The sequence below is a fragment of the Vigna unguiculata genome, chromosome 10 (assembly GCF_037176805.1).
Source record: "Vigna unguiculata cultivar grain cowpea cultivar isolate G323 ecotype 2 chromosome 10, ASM3717680v1, whole genome shotgun sequence".
Classification (NCBI taxonomy): domain Eukaryota; kingdom Viridiplantae; phylum Streptophyta; class Magnoliopsida; order Fabales; family Fabaceae; genus Vigna; species Vigna unguiculata.
The window spans coordinates 43,758,267-43,782,949 of record NC_140801.1 but is presented as its reverse complement, the minus strand read 5'-3'; the positions used below and the strand labels follow the sequence as shown (position 1 = coordinate 43,782,949).

Here is a 24,683-nt window from a genome sequence, read left to right as displayed (position 1 = left end):
ACAAGTTTACTTTATTGGTAGATTAGAAATTTTTAATGTATTATGAGTTAATGGATTAAGTAAATTGATTTAGATAAATTTGATTTTTTTTTCAATTTAATTTATATATTTTTTGAAGTACAATTAAAGTATATTAACTTTTCATCTAACTATAATCGTATAATGAAATATTCACCTATTTTGCCACATATTAACATAAATATATAAGGGAGAAGAATCAAATTATCAACCTACATTACTGGTAGTAAATAGTTTTAATAAAAAAATATTCAAAGATATTAAGGTTTGTTGGTTTGTAAACTCAAAAATACAAAAATGCATCTGTTGCATTCAAGCAAGGAAAATTTCTTACTCGTTCTTGATATGCAAAGTGTTATCACATCCGTTAACTTTTACTCACTAAAATTCATTCTTGACACTTGGATCAAAGGTAAACTATGTACGAGCTCATCAATTGATGGATTAAAATATAAAATAAACTATCTCTTTCCATGTATTGTGCCCATTTGCAATAGTTTTGGATGTATTAAACCTGAAATCTTATTATGAGAAAGGTAAATGATCACATGATCACATGATTAGTCACACTATAAACAAATAAAGGTAAGTCAAATTGACAATGAAGTTGTTAATGTAAACTAGAAAAGCAAAATGACCTAAATTTTTTGCACTCAATGAAGGATAAATTCTTACTTGTCTAAATATGCAAAAGATTGTTACTTCCCTTGACTTTGGCTCACTAGACTTCATTCTTGAAAATTGGATGAAAGATGAAATATATCTTGGCTCATCACTTGATGGATAAAAACTTCATGGAAAGGCAAATCTAATAGGAATTTGAGACCAGAGAGTTTCTCAGTCACTTGTTGCATTGATGGCCTCAAGTTTGGTTTAGAGCACGAACATGATAATGCTACATTTACCATAAGATATATATCTTGAGCATCTTTCCGAAGAGGAAGAGGAAGACGTGAATCCAAGAGATCTTTCAATAACATATTTTGAGTGGTTGATTTTGATAAAGATGAGATTAGCTCTCCTGGATGTTTTCCCATTAATGTTTCCATAGTCACCACCCCAAAACTAAAAACATCACATTTTTCTGTCACTCTTAATGTATAAGCAAGCTCTGTTGTTGACAAAGAAATAAACAAAGTTAACTCAACTTATCAAAATATGTTATTACACCATTTATAAAAAGTATTGTGGCTTTTGTAATAGAAAATGACATTCACCTGGGGCAATGTAGCCATAAGTCCCAACTACCAAGGTTTGATTTGAAGAATCAGGATCAAGGAGTCTAGCTGTGCCAAAGTCTGAGACATAAGCCTCTAATTGTGAGTTTAATAGCACATTACTACTTGTTACATCTCGATGAACAATTGGTGGGCTGCAATCATGATGCATGTAGGATAAAGCCTTTGCTATGCCTTTAATGATATTCACCCTCTTACTCCAACTCAGCTCCACAGCTTCAACCTCGTTATTCAAAATATAAAATAGACTACCTTTTTCCATGTATTGATAGATAAGAAACATGCATTGATTGTGGAGGCAAAAGCCAAGAAGCTTTACGATATTTCTATGACGAATTTTCGTTAACATCTTCACCTCATTGCGAAAACTTCTGTCAAAAGATGGATTTTGAGATTCCATTCGATGGAGTTTTTTTAATGCGACAACGTTACCACCATGCAATTGTGCTCTATAGACACTGCCATATCCGCCTGTCCCAATACAGTACTTGAGGTCAAAGTCTTGGGTTGCTTCAATGATATCCTCAAATGCAATTTTACCATCATAGTTCCATATAGAAAACAAGTCTCCATTCTTTGTTGCTATTCCTTCACACTTTTTCTTAGGCTTACATCTTGAGAAATATAATATTGAAAGGAGTAATAAAAGAATGAAGAAAATGATAGGAAGAACAATTAACATGATCACAGGCTTACTTCTCCTAGTTTGAGGATTTGTTTGGTGCAGCAAGTGGCAGTATATGAAATTGGGCATGTGGTGATCATTGATTAATGAGTCTTCCTGGAAATAGCAGTAATCTGGTAGGTTTGATTTTGAGTCAATGTCTTGTGAGAAATCAAAGGAATTGTATGCAAGGTTTATGTATGATAGACTAGCAAGTTCCTTATGTACTTTACCTGAGAGATTATTATAACTGAGATCTAATCGACTAGGTTCAAATCTCCATAATAATGGAATCTCACCAACAAGAAAATTATGACTAAGATTAAGGTCATTTACACAACCAAATTGAGAGGTTATGCTTCCATTGAATAAGTTATGGCTCAAATCAACTATTGTAGCATAGGGACATCTCATGGTTTCTAAAGGGATCCGACCACATAACTGATTTGACGAGAGATGTAGAGAGGACATTTTGTCCATTTGCAAAAGTTTTGGAGGTAATATTCCTGAAATCTTGTTATGAGAAAGTTGCAAAACTTCCAATTTGGACAAATTTCCTAATTCCTCTGGAATGTGACCTTCTATTTGGTTAGAATCAAGGAAGAGATGTTTCAAATTCCCCAAACGACCCAAAGTAGGAGGGATTGAACCATTGAGAGAATTATTTGAGAGATATAATGTTTGTAAACTTTTTAAATTTCCAAATTCTACCGGTATAACACCGATAATTTGGTTGGATTGAAAAAAGAAGTCTGTCAAGCTTTCTAGTTGACCCAAATTAGGAGGAATTGAACCTGTGAGTAAATTATTGGAGAGATATAATTCTTGTAATTTTGTCAAATTTCCGAATTCTGTTGGAATGCTACCTTCAAGATCGTTTGAATCAAGATAGAGAGAGTACAAACTCTTCAAATTACCCAGTGTAGATGGGATTGAACCCACTAGAGAATTATTATAGAGAGATAAAACTTGCAATTGTGTCAAGTTACCAAGTTGAGGTGGTATTGAACCTGCAGTTAGATGATAGGAAGAAAGAGATAATTAGATTCTCCGATGACAAAATTTGTAAGGGATAATGCAATCAATAGAATTGAAACAACTTACCTTGGAGATGATTGTTGGAGAGGTCAAGATAAGTAAGGTTTGTAAGTGAGCCTATTGCTGTGGGGATGCTTCCTCTAAGACCCATTCCAGTTAGAGACAGAGAGACTAAATTGGGGAAGGCAGTGACGTTCAACTTCTGAATCCAAAGCAATTCTTTTGATGAAGGAATCTTCCATCTGTAAATAGCAGTAACAGTTCCAGCTTCATTGCAAGAGATACCATCCCAATCACAATGGTCAGAGATATTACGGTAATCATTCCACCAACCGGTGTTGAGCAAAGCCTGTCGTTCCTGATTGATGGAAGAAGGAGGGATGGTGGGAGATGCTAGCTCAGGCATCATACAGAAGGCCATAAGCACCAAACTGCAAACACACTTTCCCATAATTGATTCATTCATATTCAAATATCGATTTCTTATAATGTTATCGGCATTTGGTTGGAATGCATATATATATCAGTGCCCATTCCAAACATCCTTTCAAAATTCTTCTTAGCCTTTTTCAAAGTCCAAAGACGCGGTTTTTCCACAATAATTATGATAGGATTGGTGAAGAGGGTCCCTATCTGTGGAAAGATACAGAAAATGTGTGTGTGTGCATTGCATGTGGAATCTCTATGAGAGAACAGTGTTCATTCCATATCTTCATCAAAACGTTGTCCTTTTCACATCTCTATTCACCAATGTGGAGTGGACTCTCTGCTTCACATCTTTTACTGTGGATTTTGATTTTTCATTTTTTATTTTTTCTTCAAACCGTATGACAAACTGAATAGCAAGTAAACTATTAATTTCAGAGGTCAACTTATTTATGCTTGAAATAGAAAACCTCAAATGTATTATTAACACGCGATTTTCATTTAATCAAATATTTAATTTCTAATTTTTTAAAATATAAATACAGTGAATCATTTATTTCAAAGTTCATTTTATGGTAAATGATATGGTAATTCATTAAATTATTGATTTAAATATCTGTCAAATTAATTTTTAATTTTAAGTATCTCATAAATTTGATATTTCTAATTAAATTATAATAAATGTTGTTATTTATTGAATGCTTGAAATATTTTTCATTTCTAAATAATTATTTTATTATTTGATTTTTTTTTTAAATAATATGATATGACTTTTACTTTCGTTTTTCTTCTGTAACTCATCAATGAACATGCTTCTAGGAGATGGAGTAAGTTGATCAATGGGTTAAGAAACTAAGTGGAATATTAAGTTAGAGATGGAAATATAAAAGTAATAATATTGACCGAAAAAATCAAATGATAAGACGATTAGATAAATGTAAAATTTATTTTGAATATTCAAATCTTTTTAATAAATTTATATTGTAAATATTTATAATGAATTTTAAAATTCATTATAACTGTTTATAATTTAAATTAAAATTATATTACATAATTTAGGTAATACAACTAAAAAATTAACAAATTTTAAAATCAAATTCAATATTTACCTATATATAACTTAAAGTAAAACAAAAATGTAATTCATATTCTTCTCACTTGGAGCCAAATCACATAGATTTGTTTAATGAGTGAATAAGATCTTATTTGAACCATCACAAGACCTCCCATTAGTGGACAAAAATGGAGAACCAAAAGACAAAGTGCATGCACAATTGTAGGTCCTCATAAATAAAGATTTCAGAAAATTTCTTCGTCTTAATGAAAGTCAAGTAATTGTCTTGGTAAACTTCTATTTGAATATATGTGTTTGGGCTCCCAACTATGCTAAAAACCCATATATTTAGTCAGATCCATTTGACTCACTTAAGGTCACTGAGAGAGCTTCCAAGTCAATAGAGTGTGAGAGCATTGAGTGACAAAAAACACAGTCATGAAGAAAATAGAGGGGAGAAAATTCTGCAGATTTTTCACACTGTGCAGTCTCGGTAAATTGACAATTGTGGGTTCGTTAACTGTGGATCGGATTGAAACTTTGACACAATGTTCGTAGCATATGATTCTTCATTATGACTTCGGATCGTCAATCGGAGATCTCAGGTTTGAGATATTGGTCCTGCAGAGTAGTTCTATTTTAGGAATTTTTCTCACTTTGTTCTTCGATTAACAAGATTTGATGCTTTGTTGTTTGGTTGTATGTTAACACTTGTTTGTGCAGTTTTTTAAGACTCACTTGTACACTCTTTTGATTATTGTGGAGCGATTTCTTTGATTTAGATGGCCCGTGATTTTTACGTTGGGAATTTTCTACACTAAAAGTGGTGTGTTCTTTGATTGTGATTATTGTTGTAATTTTATTGTTGTTGATTCTCATAGATTCTTGCAAGTTAGGAAAAATTAATATAGTGCATTATCTGTATTTTTGGTTGTGTGGTTGTTTTTTCCATCTGAATGCAAAATTTTTACTAAAATAATTAGAATAAAAACAAAAAGTACACATGAAAAGCATGGTTAAGATATGCAAAGTTGGACTCTCAAGAGGTTATGATATGAAGCATTATCGTTTGGATGAGACTTCAACAAATCCCTCTAGAATAATCTAATCAATAAAATAATCGTAATATTTTGCATGTTTCAATAAGATTTCTCCAATTAAGAACAATAAACGGTAATAATAATTATAAATAAACTTTGCTTACAAATCTTACTCTAAATGGATTATAGCAGTAAATGCAGAACCTAAAAAATAACAGAATAATTTTTTTTTTTAAGAAAACTATTCTTACCGAATCCTCTAACTTTTATATTTTATGGCCTCTCCAATTATAAATATATACTCATCCATTTTCATATTATGAATTTATATAAATTGATAATTGACATTATTATTATTTTTTACTTTTTTTCTTTAATTTTATTGATATTTTTATTATTACTTTTTAGATATTAAAATTTTATTTAATAAATTAGAAAATAAAAATATTTGGTTCTTATTCATAAAAATATTGTAAAGTGAAAATCAATCCAGATAAAAAAATATTTTAACCCAATAAATTATTAACAGATGGTTACTTCAATTACAAAATCAAATAAATGGCAATAACTAAAGATTGAAAAATATTTCAACAAAGTTAATTATCAACATATTTGGATACTTTAATTAAAGAAATCAAATTCAAATTTCAAGTTCACTTAAATTCAAACAAACTGATTCAAATCCTAGAAAATTGTAATTTTTTTTTTGTGTCGTAGTTAATCTTTATTTCGTGGCTTGGATCACCTTTGCATCATTAGTCTAATTTAATTGTTGTACCTTCTTTGGTGTATCCTTAAAATAAAACAGGTTCTACTTCAGAGAAAGTTCCATGTTGATTAATCTCTCATGTATATCACATTGACAATAATATATATATATATATATATATATATATATATATATATATATATATATATATATATATATATATATATTTTGTAAACAACGTTGTGATTCTCTTCAACAAAATTCCGTGATTCAAGACATACGTTTTTCATAGTGTGGACTATTTGACGACATAAGTTTTTGGTCAAACGATATGAAAAGTTTAGAAGAGTAGATGCATTTTAAACATTTGTTTTTGGGACCAATCTAACAAACATCCACCTTGGCCCATAAAACATAACTTTGGGATGCTTATTCATGCACTTCCATAATTTCATCTTGCATTTTCATATACCAAAAATTTCACATTTACTTTCTAGTTTAGAATTTTCATTTTTAGTTTCAGAATGCAAGTTCTCAAAGATGTTTCATAATGAACAATCAAAAATACAAAATATATATTTCATACGTTATTGATTGTATCTCAGATTGTTTAATTCGAAATACAAATTATATAATTTTGTATTCCAAAATGTACAATTTAAAATATAAATTTTGTGTATCTGGAATTCAAAACAAAAAATTATTCTCAATCGCACAATTTAGAATGTCCTTTTTGGAAAGAAGGTGGAGGTTGGAGGAAGATGATACCGAAGGAAGAAGGTGGTGAGTGAGGATTCCGGTAAAGGTGGAGGAACAAAAAGGAGCTTTGGTAGAGCTGAAGGAAAAACATAAGTGTGCCAATGGAGGAAGCAGAAAATGTAACATCCTGGTCGGATATTACAAATTTAAATAAAACAAAATAATACATAGAAATAAATCAACAATTTATTAAATATTTTTCCCAAAACACGAAAAATTTAAGCTTTTATTGTTTGCGCCAAAGTTCAAAATTTAAAACGACAACATTGCCAGTTCCAAAATATAAATGTCATAATATTCAAATTACATAAAATATTTTCTATATAATTCCCATACTAGCCCCTCTCCAGCTCTGATACAATCTTATACAGGAAAGAGTATGATCGTTTTTGAATTTGAATCCTCAAGAGGCACGATACAAATAAATCAGAGAAGAATGCAGAATAACACAGCGATGGAGGACGCCACAATCTAGCAGATTGATAAGTCAAGTGATGATTCGCCACTGTCGCAACCGGAATCGCGATCGGACGACGAACCAAAAAGAAAACAAGGTTTGAAAAGAGATTTGGAGTCGCCACCATAGTTATTCTGGAAAACTATGGAAAACCATCAAGATAAGACAAGTCTGCGGAAAACCAGATTTTGGATCCGGGAGTCGGTTACGCGTAGGGAATGTGTTAGCACCCTACAGCGCCCGCCCAAGGGCGGTACCTTTAATTAAAAATGCAAAGTCGATGTGATTTTTAAAATCTTAATTTTCCCCAAAAATAATAAGACGAAAATGCTAAAAAGAAACAAAAATATTTTTTTAATTTTTTGGGCCCGACAAGGATTGACCTTGGTCCTACGTATTCTCATTAAAAATGAGAAATCAGGGTTACGTAGTTCTTTTAAACGATATTTGGAAAACTTAGTTGAGAAAAAGATTTGATTTTTTGGGAGGTGAACCTGACAAGGACTGACCTTGCTCCTACGTATCTCACAGTGGAGAATCAAGGATCACGTAGTTCTTAGAAAGACTTTTGTTTGAAAATGTTGATGTTTTTATATTTTTGAAAATTTTATATTATTTTATTTTTGAATTACTTGGAAATACGTGTCACACGACGCGGGCGGTCGGACAGACACTAAAAAGGAAAGAAAACTATTTTTGGTATTTTGAAAATGAGTGTCACGCGGTGCGAGCGACCGGACAGACACAATAAAGTGAAAGAGGGTATTTTTCATTTTTTAGATTTTTTTCCTATTTTTTATAGTTTTTGTAATTTTTAATAATTTTCAAATATTTGGTTTTTTTTTTTAGGAATAATAAAAATAAATAAAAAATAAATAAAAATAAATAAAAAATAAATAAAAAATAAATAAAAAAGTAAGTGAAAAAAATAATAATAAAAATAAATAAATAAATGAACGAAAATAAACAAATAATAAAAAAAAAACAAAATAAATAAATGAATAAATAAAAAGAAATAATTTAATTAAGAAGGGTGAGAGTGGGAAACAAAATATGGGGGTGTGTGAGTGATTAGTGGGAGGTATATGAAGTAAATGGGGTGGATTTATTAAAGGTGGTGGTGCGGCTAGTAAAATATAAAACAAATTCAAAATAGGAGTACAAAGTGTGTGAAAGGGTGCGAGATTAATAATTGTGGAGGTGCGTGAGGAAGTAAAAATGCAATAGAAAACCAACAAGCAAAACAAGACGGGGTGCGGGGTTAACAAAGGGGGTGCATGTGATAACAGAGGGGTGCGAAGAATGAAAAGGGAGGTGCAGCAAGCAGAAGAAGAAGTGGGCTGATCACTTAGTTTGAAATAAGGAATGAGAACCCTAATTCTATCTCAATCCCCCTTTTCTTCACTCCACCACCGACGGCACCCCTCTCTCGAGCTACCAACCACACGACTCCGGCCCTAGGACGCGCGTCCGGCCGCCCTCGAATGCCGACGACGACAGCGGCCACCGCCGACGGAGCTGCCGGCGCTCGTCATCATCTCGACCTCACTTCTTCCTTTCTTCTCCAACGCGCGCGAGACCCTTTCTCCATTTGCTTCGAGCCACCACGATTCCAGGAGCCCTTGCCGCTGCCGCAAGTCCCACGGACGGCGAGGCACGCCGCCGTCGACACCGGCCACCAACGGAAGCGTCGCCGGCGAGAACCCAACTCCGCGAGTCGTCTCCTTTCTCGCTTCTCCTCCCATGCGCGAGATGGCTGTCATAGCCCCTGTGATTCGCCACCACCGCGCCAGCCACACCGCGACTAGATCCGCCAGCCACACCGCGACTAGAGGGGTTCTCTTCCCTGCTTCTGATTCCTCTGTTTCGATTGGAGATGGTTGATTGGGGAAGACGAAAGAGTTTGGGGTTGCTGTTTTTGTATTTTATTTTGATTTTATGCAGATGAGCAATGAAGATGAGAGTGTAGGTAGAAGAATGGATTTGGAGTGTTGGACTGTTTGTTTGGTGGGTCTGCAGGTTCGAATGAATTGGAGGCTAGTGTGGGCGTATGAATGGAAGGGAACTGTGGCTGCGGGGTTCGGTTGGGGTTCTGTTTGCAGGTTAATGGAGTCTGATGTTGAAGGAGGATGAGATAATGGTGAAAATAGGTTCTGATGGGAATGTTTACAGCTTTGAGTATTTCATTGGCTATGGAGAATGGCGAGAAACGAGTGGCTTTGTGAATGGAAATGCTGGAAATGTTGGCGTGCGTTGAGCTTTAGGTCGATTTGAGTTGATCATGGTGAACTGGTTTGGGGTTATGGTGATCACGAGAACGATGATGGAAGATATGCATACGGATTCAACAGTAATGTGGTAATGCACACAACAGATTCAATGAGCCAAATAAAATAAAAATGACAAAGCCAAAGCCCAGTATATATGATTACATTATGTTCATTCTCAAGCACGATGCAACTGCACCAGATTCACATTCAAGTATGCAAATGAAGTGTTTACCTCTTGCAGTCCTCTCTATAAGTCTCTTTGCGACTCAAACGATTCTCCCCTCTCTTCTTCGCTTCTGTTCTCCTTTCTTCTTCCTTTTCGTTCCTCTTGCTGCTCTTGCTATCTCCCTGATCTTGTGAAAAACTCCCTCTTTTCAATTCGTCCCCCCTCTTTTGCTTGTGTGTGTAGTTGGCTTTAGCCATGACTGTACTGTTATGCTCAGACGGCCTCCCCAGATTGCTGCCACAAACACACCAATCCCCAACCTTTCTTCCTCTACTGTCCAAAAACCCCCCAACCCTTTTTTTTTATATTTTATATATATTTTTCATATTTTTTTTAAGAGCAGAAAAACAAAATGGTGTGAAAATAAAAATAAAATGGAAATTAAAATTAAAAGAAAAATAAAATAAAATAAGATAAAGTGAAGTAAAAAAAAAAATAAAATAACATAAGATAAAATAAAACAAGATAAAATAGATAAATAAAAAGCAAGATAAAATTAAAATTAAAATTAAAAACAAAAACAAATAAATAAATAAAAGAAAAGGAGTATATATGTACATTCAAATTAATGTTGATTTTTTTGTGATGTGTTTTTTCTTCTCTTTTTTTATTTTTGTTTTTTTTAAAATAATTTCTTAGTTAATTGTTTTATTAACCGGACAAAATTGAGTGTTGACAGCCACAAAGATGTTAATCTTTGATAAGAATTGGAGGCCTAAGCTAAGAACAAAGAGAATCATCTCTTTAATGTAATCAAATTCAATCTGGAATTCAAAACAAAAATTTAAGGGGAAAACAATCCTTTTTGACTTATGATACTGAATAAGGTATTATGAATTGAAGTTTTATGAATTTTAATGATATTTGGTTATTTTGTAGTGAATATAAAAGAAAATATCAAGTATGTAGTTGAGCCACAATCATTGGTGTTGAGTCATGGAAGTAGAAAAGATAAGATATCATATTTTGACTTCCTAGTTGAGCACAACAAATTGAAGTTGAGCCACATGAGTGAACCCTTTTTGCAAGGAAAGATGGAACACCAATGCATGAGGTTGAACAGTCAAGAAAACCCTCCCATAAAGGAAAGGTAAAATGCTAAGCACGAGAACAAGGGGCTGAATTGATAAGAAAATCCTCCATAAAGGAAACCTTTGTCGTTGAGTGCAAAAAGTTGGGCTGAGCACTTTATATAAATGAAGACCTCATTTCCTCATTTTAGGTATTGTGGAGGCTCAAATATGCAATAGCAGAGTAGGAATAGGTCTCTGAGACAAGAGAGAGATACTTTTATTGTAAATCCTATATGTAGATGTTGTTGGAATTGTATTATAATATTCTATAAGTAGTTGAACTCTCTCGTGTTGAGGTTAGATGTAACCAACTCTAATTCTTTGTACTCTTACTTCTTGGATATTTATCTATGCTATCATTAATAGTTTGTTTTGATTTATGCTTAGTGATGAATTGACCACTCATCTACTTAGCTGGTTTGGAATGAGTTGGAAAATTGGTTTCAAGTCAAAACAAATCATCACACTCTAGTTAAAGGCTTCCACGTGATTTAGAAGGAGTCTTCGGTGAAAGAGTCGGTGAAAGAGTCTTGTAAATTAAAGCAAGGATTCATTCAACTAGGAGTGGAGGAATCATATTAGATTTGAATTCCTTAGATTCTAAGCTGCAAGAATGGGCCTAGACCTACCTTTAAGAGTATGGAAGAGATGAAGAAAAGGCGTGCATACAACATATGAATAACAAAGGCCCCACCTCATCGACTCCAACCCAACCGGGGCCAACTAAGCAACCCCGTGCGGAACATGAGCAAACGACCCAATAAGGAAGTAAGAAGGCCAGTAAAGACTATAACCCGTCTGCCACAACCATTGTGGATACAGTCGGAATACACACTTTCACTGTGGGAATTGTGGACTCCCTTCCACTAGATCACTGGAAGATGGAAACGTTTGATAAATATGATGGAACGACGGACCTGGACGAATATTTGTATGTTCGCAACACACATTGCCTTTTATACCTCTATTGATGCTATTTGGTTTAAAGTGTTACAGATGTCTTTAAAAGGATCAGCGCTATGGAAATGAGAAAACAAACAACAATAACGTGTACCTTTTTGAATTCAATAAAAGAAAAGTTAGTGTTCTTAATATGCAGAGCATTATTACTTTCCTCAACTTTGGCTCAATAGAGTTCACTCTTGACAATTGGATAAAAGATGGCATATGTCTTGACTCATCAACTGATAGATCAAAACTTCATGGAAAGGTAAAGATAATGGTAGTTTGAAACTTGAGAGTTTCTCAACCACTTGTTGCATTGATGGCCTCAAGTTTGGTTTTGAGCACAAACATGATAATGCTAGTGTTATCACAAGACTTATATCTTGAGCTTCCTTCCTAAGAGGGAGAGGAAGACGCGAATCCAAGAGATCTTTCACAAACATATTTTGAGTAGTTGGGTTTGATAACGATGAGATTATCTCTTTGGGATGTATCCCCATTAATGTTTCCAAAGTCACCACTCCGAAACTATAAACATCGCACTTCTTTGTCACGCTCAATGTATAAGCTAGCTCTGTTGTGAACAAAAAAGTAAAGAAAGTTAATTCCAATTATAAAAGTTCTACAAATTGGTAAATATATTGTTGTTTTGTAATAGAAAATAGCATTCACCTGGAGCAATGTAGCCATAGGTGCCAACTACCAAGGTTTGATTTGAAGAATCAGGATCAAGGAGTCTAGCTGTGCCAAAGTCTGAGACATAAGCCTCTAATTGTGAGTTTAATAGAACATTGCTACTTGTTACATCTCGATGAACAATTGGTGGGCTGCAATCATGATGCATGTAGGATAAAGCCTTTGCTATCCCTTTAATGATATTCACCCTCTTACTCCAATTCAGCTCCACAGCTTCAACCTCGTTATTCAAAATATAAAACAGACTACCTCTTTCCATGTATTCATATACAAGAAACATACACCGGTTGTGGAGGCAATAGCCATGAAGCTTTACGATATTTTTATGACGGATTTCTGTTAACATCTTCACCTCATTCCCAAAACTTTTGTCAAATGATGGGTTTTGAGATTCCACACGGTGGAGCTTTTTTAACGCAACAATATTTCCACTGGGTAGTTGTGCTCTGTAAACACTACCATATGCGCCAGTCCCAATACAGTACTTGAGGTCAAAGTCTTTAGTTGCTTCAATGATATCCTCAAATGCAATTTTACCATCATAGTTCCATATAGAAAACAAGTCTCCATTCTTTGTTGCTATTCCTTCACACTTTTTCTTAGGCTTACATCTTGAGAAATATAATATTGAAAGGAGTAATAAAAGAATGAAGAAAATGATAGGAAGAACAATTAGCATGATCACAGGCTTACTTTTCCTAGTTTGAGGATTTGTTTGGTGCAGCAAGTGGCAGTATGTGAAATTGGGCATGTGGTGATCATTGATTAATGAGTCTTCCTGGAAGTAATCTTGTAGGTTTGATTTTATGTCAAGGTCTTGTGAGAAGTCAAAGGAATTGTATGCAAGGTTTATGTATGATAGACTAGCAAGTTCCTTGTGTATTTTGCTCGAAAAATTATTATAACTAAGATCCAATCGACTAAGTATGAAGCTTCTTCTAAAAAGAAATGGAATCTCACCAACAAGAAAATTGTGACTCAGACTGAGGTCATTTATACAACCAATTTCAGAGGTTATTGTCCCATTAAATAAGTTATGGCTCAAATCAACTGCTGTATGATAGGGACATTTCATGGTTTTTAATGGTATTGAACCACATAACTGATTTGAAGAGAGATATAAAGAGGACATTTTTTCCATTTGCAAAAGTTTTGGAGGTAATAAACCTGAAATCTTATTATGAGAAAGTTGAAAAACTTGTAATTTGGTCAGATTTCCTAATTCTTCGGGTATGTGCCTTGTAACAGATTAGAATCAAGGTAGAGGTGTACCAAATTCTCCAACCGGCCTAAACTATGAGGGATTGAACCGTTGAGGGAATTATATGAGAGATGTAATCTTTGTAAACTATTTAAATTTCCAAACTCTACTGGTATAGGACCAGTAATTTGGTTAGATTGAAGGAAGAAATCCGTCAAGTTCTTTAGTTGACCAAAAGCAGGAGGAATTGAACCTATGACTGAATTACCCGAGAGAAGTAATATTTGTAATTTTGTCAAATTCCCTAATTCTGTCGGAATCATGCCTTCAAGTTTGTTTGATTCAAGATAAAGATATTGCAAATTGATCAATTGACCCAATGTAGATGGGATTGAACCTGCTAGAGAATTCTTACATAGAAATAAGACCTCCAATTGTGTCAAGTTACCAAGTTCCGGTGGTATTAAACCTGCAATTGGATGAGAGTAAGAAATAGTTTTAACCATTAAGGTATTTTGAAATTTGTTTGATTCAAGATAGAGAAATTGCAAACTCATCAATTAAGCCAATGTAGATGTGATTAAACCTGATAAAGAATTATCACAGAGAAATAAGTTCGTCAATTGTGTCAAGTTACCAAGTTGTGGTGGTACTGAACCTACAATTGGATCAGAACAAGAAACAAGAAAGAGATGGTTAGATTCTATTGTTGGCAAGAAAGAGATGATTAAATTACATGAGAAATGAGAGAAATATAATTACATGTTATTACCTTGAAGTTTGTTTGCATGAAGAAGGAGAGCACGCAAGTTCTTCAAATTACCAAGTGAAGATGGGATTAAACCTGTTAAAGAATTCTGAGAGAGATATAACATCTGCAATTGTGTCAAGTTACCAAGTTGCGGTAGTATTGACACCAGTACAATAAGGGCTTTTGGCCTCGGTTATTTTCAATATTCTGCCCCGGTTCCAGAACCGAGACATATTGGGGTGAGGCAAAAAGGGGTAACTTTTGGCCCCGAGTATCAACCGAAGCAAAAACATCCTCTTTCTACCTTAGCTATGGTTGAACCGAAGCCATATACTTGGAACGTTGCAACCAATCCAGAAACGCCTCCCGAACTCCGAATCCAATCTGATGATAAAATACAAACTCAAAATTCATTCGAAACAAAAGAATTTTTCAGTTTTCTTCTATTGATTTTTCAGTGCCTTGCAAGCGTCATCCCTGTGCTTGAAAAGGATGAATGCGTAACCCTTCGATTTGCCAGAAGCCGAAAAGTACCTCAAAATCTCGTTCCCATCAAGCATGAAAAGCGTGGGACATCCATCATCATCCACCACCACAATCTTCCCAACCCTCACTCTCTCCCCATCCCCCACACATCCCCAACCTCCCGCCACGCCCCACCCTCAAATCCCATCACCACTGCATCCCTGTAATACTCATCCACCGGAAAAACCCCAGATATGGTCTGCGACGCGTCGTACCCACCACCCAGAACTCCCTCCCTCCCCCGCCAACAAACCCTACACAACCGGCCTGAAACCTGGGCAGCAGATCCATCGCCACCCACCGGTCTCTCCCCACCTCGCACCGCTCAACCGACCGAATCCTTATCCCAGCAGCCCCAAACATCGTATGGTGCGACCCCCGCCGACGACAAGAATACGCCCCTGGACAACGGCGCAAGCGAAACCGAGGTCGTGGACGAACTGGCGTACGCTCTCGACGAATTCAAGGAACGGTGGGATGCTGGAGATGGCAACTTAGGGCTTAGGTGTTGCGTTATTCGCAAGAGAAAGAGACAGAGGAGCAAGCCGTTTAGAGGCGGCGTAGCCGTCGTGATGGAGGAGGTTCCAGGGGGCTGAGGCGAGGCGGAGGGAAGAGAGAAGAGAATGCAAATGTTCGTGCAGAGGGAAGAAATTGTGGGAGACGATGAATAGGGTTCTTCGCAAATTGGGAATTATAACATGTTTTATGGCCTCGGTTCAATTAATAACCGAGGCCTAAAGCCCTTTATTGCCTCGGTCCATTAAAATACGGGACTAATAATACTGATGCTGGTGGCATTTTTGAAATTTGGGTTACCGAATTGTCTTATAGGCTTCGGTTCTTTTGTAACCGAGGTCTAAAACCCCTTACTGCACCGGTTTTTAGTCAACCCGAGGCAATATAGTTGGACGAAATTGCAAAAATGCCACCGCCTCCTTATAGGCTTCGGTTCCACTATAACCGAGGCCTATAAGGCGAAGTAAAATGTCAAATTTGCACTAGTGTGATCCTGCAGTTGGAGGAGATGAAGAAAGAGAGAGTTAGAATTTGAAAGAATGAAATGAAGAGAATTAGAAGAAGTTACCATGGAGATGATTGTTAGACAAGATGAGATAGCTAAGGTTAGTGAGTGTGGCTATTTGAGTGGGGATGGTTCCTCTAAGACCCATTCCATCTAGATACAGATACTCTAAATTGGGGAAGGCAGTGACGTTCAACTTCTCAATCCAAAGCAATTCTTTTGATGAAGGAATGTTCATGGACGGACCACCAATAATAATAACATTTCCTGCTAGATTGCAAGAGATACCGTCCCAATCACAATGGTTTGTGATATTTGGGTAATCATTCCACCAACCGCTGTGAAGCAAAGCCTCTCGTTCCTGATTGATGGAAGAAGAATGCATGGCGCCACCAATAACAGATGATAGCTCAGCCATCATATAAAAGGCTATAAGTAGTAAACTGCATACACACTTAGCCATACTTGATTGTATCGGATTCAAATGCCTTCTGTAACTCATCAACTATATAATAGTGACCCATGGAAACATGCTTTCAAAATTCTTCTCAACCGTTTTCAGTGAAAAAATGGAAGTCCAAAGACGTGGTTTTTCAGAAGAGTTAATAGGATTGGTTGAAAGGTGTAGACATTTATAATACCAACAAGTTTACACCTAATAGCTTGGACCCATGGCCCCTGTGTATTTATTTTACCAATGTTCAGCGCTTTTGAGGTTGGTGCACTCTCTTTAATGCATTGCCGAGGACTTAGACGTAAATTTTTCATGCACAGGGAACATTATTCTTATTTGATTGAATGTATGTGAAGGTTTCTGCAAAATAATTATGATAGGATTGGTTGAAGGGTCCGTGTTTGTAGAAAGATGAAAATGTGTGTGAAGTGCATTCAATGAGGAATCCGTACGAGAAAGTGCAGTGCTAATTGATTGACTTTCTTCCCCTTCCGGCAATTTCATTTAATGCCCCCTTCCAGTGTGGATATATCTTTTACCGTCGATTCTTCGATGTATATCGAAAAGTACACTTAATTAGTCAACTCTTATTTTTACATATTAAATTACTCTATTATTATTTTAAATTAATTATAAATATTTAAAAATGAAATAAAATTATGTTACCCATTTATATAATTTTAATATCACAATTGAAAATTTAGTATTTTTTATTTTAATTTTAGCAAGCCCACAACTGAAAGTCATTTCTTTTACTTATTGAAGGAAAAGTAATAAAGTCAAATATGCACACTTCATCCTAACATCAAAAACACAATGAAATCGGAAAATATGTTCTCTACACTCAATGCCATCATGCGATAATTTACTGTAATTTATTGACAAATTTCTATGATTACCCACAAATTTTGTCCATCAATAATTTTAGGTTTAATTAAGCTTTTGGTCCCCATTTTGGAGTCAAAATCTCAAAATGGTATCCAAATTTTTAAAAGTCTCAAAATGGTCCCTTTTTTGTTGAAACGTTTCACGTTTGCCCTTCCCGTTAAGTCAATGTTGACCCCGTTAAAGGGAGTGTCACGTGTCAGTTCCTCGATTTTTTGAATTTTTTTATTAATTTATTTTTTTATTTTTTTTATTTTTTTTTTTGAATTTTTTTTAAAAAATCAAAAAATTGCCATGTGTCAAGCTGTCATCGTGCCACGTGGCAGTGATAGTGACACGTGTCAGTATTACGCCACGTGTCATTTTGTTAGTCTCAATTTGGTCCCTTTATTTTAATTTGTCTCAATTTAGTTCCAATTTTTGTAAAAATTCAGCAATTTTGTCCCTCTCCAAATTGAAATCAAATTTAATTTCTGTATAAATATACACAAATATTTCCATCAAAATTGATATTTCAAGTAAATATTTTTAACCAAATTAAGTTCATTTAATTAATATTTTACATTGAACTTTATTTAAAATGGTTTAAAAGTTGTTAATAGAAAATAATGTTAATAAAAAAAATCATAAATTACCTAGTTCATATTACAATAAAACACATATAAATTTAAAATTTGAAAACAATTTTAAGTAAAGTTGAATGTGAAACATAATTTTAACTAAACTTAGCTATGTTAAAAATATATAATAAAAATATCAATTTGAATAAAAATATCAAATTTAATAAAAATATTTGTATAATATTTATATAAAATTAAATTTTGTTTCAATTTGAAGGGGGGACAAAATTGCTCATTTTTACAAAAATTGGGACTAAATTGAGACAAATTAAAATAAAGGGACCAAATTGAGACTAATAAAATGACACGTGGCGTAATACTGACACGTGTCACTATCACTGCCACATGGCACGATGACAGCTTGACATGTGACAATTTTTTGAAAAAATTCAAAAAAAAATTCAAAATAAAAAAAAAATTCAAAAAAAATTAATAAAAAATTCAAAAAATTGAGGAACTGACACGTGGCACTCCCTCTAACGGCGTCAACATTGACTTAACGGGAAGGACAAACGTGAAACGTTTCAACAAAAAAGGGACCATTTTGAGACTTTTAAAAATTTGGGTACCATTTTGAGGTTTTGACTCCAAAATGGGGACCAAAGGCGTAATTAAACCATAATTCTACTTGTGTTTGTAGTGAATTTTGTTGTTTCACTACAAGAAAATTCTCCCTTAATAATCAATTTTAGTAATAAAAAATTGTTTCTCACTAAAGTGACAAATTTATATTCTAATTTACAAAATAAAAAATTATTGGTTATTAAAATAGTCACTATTATCAATAAAAAAATTATAATTGACCTCTAAAATTTAGTTACCAATGAAATTAGTTTATAAATTGATCACTAAACATTAGCTACTAAGATGTACAATCTAGAAAGGAGGTCACAAGAGCAGGGCATGGAGTACTAGCCAAAACGCAAGGGTATAGCTCAATTTCTTTCCGTAAGATCTTTAGATAAAAAACGGTGGACTCACCTTCTTTCCATAAGATCTTTACATCAGAAACGGTATAGCTCAATTTCTTTCCATCAGAAAAGGTGGACTCACCTTCTTTACAATTTTGGATTTGATATTGAAGAACCGCTACACAACACTTATCGGAATGGGAAAATCTTTCCTTAAGATCGTTCTGAATCTCGAGCGTAGTGTCATCCACGTGACAAATAGCTTGATGGAGGGCACCATCAAACGTATCAACTAGGACATGACCATTCGATTGGATCGCCACCAAACGTCGTGGAGGGGATCGTTGAGCGGAAGACAAGGAAGAGTGTTGTTGACGAATCTTTCCTTGTGCTTGGTTTCTAGGGCTACTAGCATTTCGCGTTGCCATTGATGAAAACTGGTCTCTGTTAATAGAAGTGAGACAAGTACAACAATTGGATTTTCATCGGGATGTAAGTAAAGAGGGGTGGTTAGATTGATAAGATGATCTGGTGTTGTGTTATGTTGGTTGAATTGAGCCATGGTTGATCAGAAACAACAAAGAAGGATGCAGAAACAAGGAGAGAAATTCCTAAACTGATACCATATTAGTGTGTACGGCTCGAACTAAGAAAAGCAAACTTTGCATAACACTTTTATTGATCAAATCAAGATTATCAATACGGGGATTGTCTTTTATAAGACTGGATATACGAAAGAAGAGCTAACTGAATATTTCTACATGTAATACAAGATTTTGACTACGAAATAGTTTCTAAATTAGAATCTAATTAATTATGTTCAATTTAGTTATCAATTATATTTTTTTATTTGTAATGATTATTTTTGTAATTAATAATTTTTTGTTTTGTAAATTGGTATCTGAATCGGTTTCTAATTAATTAATCAGTTTAGTTACTAATTATATTTTTTTATTCATAGTGACTATTTTTGTAACCAATAATTTTTTATTTTGTAAATTAATATTTAAATTGGTCACTATAATAACTAATAATTTTTAGTGACTAAAATTAATTATTATTTAAATTTTTTTATGTATATAAAAAATTTTAAAATAAATTGAAAGTCTAAAATTTCATGAAAGTAGAATTAAAGAATTTAAAATTTAACAAAAAAAATCGTAAGAAATTGAGTTTCTTCATATCCTTAAATTCATATCATTTCTTTTTATATTATCTCATCAACTTAATTTTTGTTGAGACAAGGTCTACTTAAGTAAGACCGACACATTATTGATTTGAATAAGGTTTGACTGTCTATCTCAACACTTTTTTCTTAGTATCAACGAAGGTTTCTTTTAAACTAAACTAAAGTAAATTTAATTTATTTTTGGATCAACATTACCAAGGTTATTTTATTTTTGATGTTACACCAGCGTTAGTTTCCAACCAATGTTAGTCAGAGTTTTCTTTGATCCACATTATCAATGTCTTTCGAGTGAAGTCAAACTAGTTTTTTTTTTTTTCAATTATTTTCATGTGATGTTATTCAAAGTCCTTTTCAGCCAACATCAGTTATATGAATTTTCTGGACACCACATGCCGAAGTTATTTTTTATCAGCGTTAGTTACAATTTTCTTGGCCAACAGTGGGTGGACTATCTTTCGACCGATGTAGACTAGGTCTTTTATTGATGTTAATAAGAATTATTTTTATTTACATTACTGGAATTCTGTTTTATTGTTTCCAATTACTGTTATTTCTTTCCTTATATTAGACACAATTTTTTTGGTCAAAGTTGGAAGACTATTTTTTAATGGATGTGATCTAGATTTGTTTTCATTGACAGTGTTTTTCTTTTGTCGATGTCTTTAATTATTATTTTTTTATATCAAATAGCTAATTGATCTTAGACTAAATAATTAAATTCGATATTAATTGAAAATAATATCGACAATCAAGAAAAATTTGTCAATTTCAATAGAAAAAACTATAAATGAGATTTTAATGAAAAATAATATAAAGAAGATTAATTAAAATATATCATCAATACCAATATTCTTGAATTATTAATAATTTGTTAATATCTAAATTTTTTTTGAATTTGATCGTAATTGAAATATATTTTATTCAAATAAGAAAAATATGATTCAATAAATTTGAATTGCATTGTCTAAGAAAAATATTTGAAAAATGAACTATTTTGAAAGAGATTAGCTTAGCTTAAATTCAACCTATTTAAAGGTCTTAAAAGTTAGGCTTAAATAGTCATTTGGTCTTAGTTTTAGTCAACTTTTTTCACTTTGGTCCTACTTTTGAAATTGTTTTCAATTTGGTCCTACCTTTCGTTAAATTTTTTCAATTAACTCATTTTCGTTAACTCCGTCTAAATGATTAACAGAATAGTGGTCAGTGTGGTTATTTTGTGTGACGTGGAACATTGTTCAGTGACGTGTCTGTTATTTCACTGTGTTGGCCATTTAATTGTAATTGCAGAATTATTTAGGGTTTAAGGTTAATTGAATTGGGTTTAGGGTTGTGTTTGTGGAATTGGGGATTTGGTTTCGAATTGGGGATTTGTTCGTCGATTTGGGGATATCCTTCAATTGGCTATCTCATATCAATTTCTGCCATCCAATATTGACGCTGATCGTTGAAGAATCGTTCACGGAGGGTTGAAGGTGTTCATCGCGGAGGTAGGTTTTGGTTTAGGGTTTGATTTTTGCTGACTATTGATTGTTATTAGTGTTGATGATTAGGGTTTATTAACGCTTTTGTTTATGCATTCGATGGATTATTTTAATTTATAATTGTTTATTTCTAGATGTGCGCACCACTGCAATGTATCCGCAATCGCAAAGTGGGAGTGAGCCTGAAATCCTATAACCACCATGACATGAATTGCAAGTTTGGTGAACCCAGCTATTGCAAGAAGAGGAAGATGCCCCACGAGACATTTCTTTTCAGCTGAAGATGGATGGAAGACAACCACAATTCAAGAACACACAAACCCTAACTTTCAATTATAATATCTGGTTTATGCATACAGTGGAAACGAACATGTCACTGAATAGTAATCCACGTCACACAAAAGAATCACACTAGTCATTATTCTGTTAACAATTTAGACGAAGTTAAGGAAAATGAGTTAATTGAAAAAATTTAACGAAAGATAGGACCAAATTAAAAACAATTTCAAAAGTAGAACCAAAGTGAAAAAAGTCGACCAAAACTAGGACAAACTGACTATTTAAGCCTAAAAGTTATGAAATTGTATCCACAATAATACGAGATGTGTATCGGAGATGATACTATACAATACGTATATCAGATATGACACGTATCTGATATGTGTATCGGATATAACACGTATCTGATACGTCAATATGTTTATTTTGAAAATAATATGATACAGTATATGATATATGAATATTGAATAGCTAGTATTTCTACCCGTGCAACACACGGGATATCAAATTTTAAAATTAAAAATTATAGTATATTTATTAAATTAATTTGAAATTATAAAAGTATAATTAAATTTAATATAAATTTTATTTTATAAAATTCAATAATAATATTTTAATTGATTTTATAATAAAAATGTATTTAAATTATTTATATATATTTTTAATAAAATGTGTTATATATAACTATTTTAAATAATATATTAAGATTTAGTTAATTAAAATTAAGAAATCAAATTTAATTTTGAATGAAATATTGAGTAAAAAATGTAGAAAAATATAATAGTTGCTTCTCTAATAATAAAAATGATGGACGATATAGAAATTGTTGAGTAGACTTAATAAAGATACAAACATTAGACGATACAAAAATTGTGAAGAGTAAACTATATAAAGCTACAAATGATAGATCTTGCATATAAATGTAATGTTTAATTAGTCAGATAGTACTGAGTCTCTTCATATGTGTCAGTTTGGTAGTCACTTTTAAAAATGTGTCAATCGAATCCCAACTTTTGAAAAAATGTCTCAATTAGGTTCCTTTCACTCTTGTAAGTCATTTTAAATATCGTTGATATCATTAATGGCGTTAATACTTTTTTTGTTCTCAAAGGGACCTGATTGAGATATTTTTTTCAAAGTTAGGACCCAATTGACACCTTTTTAAAAGTGGGTATGAAACTGACATATCCAAACAAAAGTGAGTATTATCCGACTAATTACACCTAAATATAAATAGTAGATTATTTAAAGATACAAATGTTAGACTGCAAACAAAATATAAATAGTAAACAATCAAAACTTACAAAATGTAGACTATGTAAACAAATATAAATAGTACACTATGCAAAAATACAAAGGTTAGACGTTTGATAGACTCTTCTATTGGAGTCCTTTTTTCACAATTTTTTTGGATTTTGAATTTCAAATTTTAACTTTGCTCCCATATTTTATAGCTTTTAAAATTTAGAATTTAAATTCAAACTTTATTACTATATATTTTGAATTTCAAATTTGACAATATATATCCTAATTTAGAAAAAAAAATATTGAAATCGAGATCATTAGTGATTTTTATATTTTTAAAAATTTTAAGAATGTATAATTTTAACTTGTAATGATATACCAATATCTATGTTATAAAAATTATTTTTTAAATTATTGTTTAAGTTTGTGTAAAATGTCAAAAATATGTGAAAATTATTTAAAAATATTTAAAAATTCATATTTAAATTTTACAATTATTTATTTATTATTTTACACCATATTTTAATTATTTTTACTATTATTATTATATTAGGACTAATATGTTAATATATTATTATATTATTAAAAACCATAGAGCTTTTGTTCCTAAATATTATATTACCTATTTATTTTCTATATCATATTTTTAACTTTTATTGTTTTTAATTGTGAATATTAATGTATTTCCATTAAATTTGTTTAATTTATCATTTTTCGTATTTTGATAATATATAAAATACGAACCTTTCTTATAAGTTAAAAATATTTGAAAGTTGTTTAGAGACATTATAAGAATTTATTGAAAAACCTACACTAATTTACAATTTTTCTTTTGAATGTTAAAATTTAAATTTTATTGGTATATTTTTTGTTTAATTAGTTAAATAGTACCAATTTCATTCTAAAGTTTCAGTTTGGTAATTGCTTTTAGAGAAAATGTTACTGTATATATTTCGAATTCCAATTTTCACGATATATAAATCTTAATCTTGCAATAATATTGAAATTGAAATAGTTAATTATTTCCATATCTTTAAAAGTTTAAAAAATTTATAATTTTTATTTTTTACCTTATATTTTAATTATATTAATATTATTATATTTTATAATTACATTATTACATATTATTATATTTTATAATATATTATTATATCATTATGGGTCATCAAATTTTTTTGAATATTTGAATTTATATATTTTTATCAGAAATATTAAAGTATTTATTACAAAAATTAACTTTTTGTATATATTTTTCATTTTAAATGTTACATCTAATTTTTGTTATCACATTCTTTTTTTTACTGTCTGTTACGATTTCAAATTTGAATCCAAAATTTATTAATGTTATTATATGTATTATGATTAATTTTTCACAACTTAAAAACGATATTATTTTCAATGAATTTATTTTGAAATTTATTCTAAAAACACACGGAAGGAATATATTACCTAATATTATCTACTGCTTGATGTTTAAAAAAAATCAACTATAAGAAAAGTTCAGTTTT

At 32.3% G+C, this 24,683-nt stretch overlaps 2 pseudogenes across 2 annotated transcripts; both read right to left on the bottom strand.

The window, feature by feature from the left end:
• Positions 1 to 567: 567 nt before the first annotated feature.
• LOC114166569 (uncharacterized) lies at positions 568 to 3,429 on the bottom strand (annotated as a pseudogene). Its single transcript, XR_014985270.1, has 3 exons — positions 3,025 to 3,429; positions 1,236 to 2,930; positions 568 to 1,129 (listed from the first exon to the last, which is right to left on the bottom strand). The product of XR_014985270.1 is annotated as an uncharacterized LOC114166569 (transcript).
• Positions 3,430 to 11,852: 8,423 nt separating this feature from the next.
• Positions 11,853 to 15,238, bottom strand: LOC146883279 (uncharacterized; annotated as a pseudogene). The gene is made up of 5 exons (XR_014984947.1): positions 15,180 to 15,238; positions 14,587 to 14,753; positions 14,401 to 14,472; positions 12,590 to 14,283; positions 11,853 to 12,491 (listed from the first exon to the last, which is right to left on the bottom strand). The product of XR_014984947.1 is annotated as an uncharacterized LOC146883279 (transcript).
• Positions 15,239 to 24,683: the final 9,445 nt, after the last annotated feature.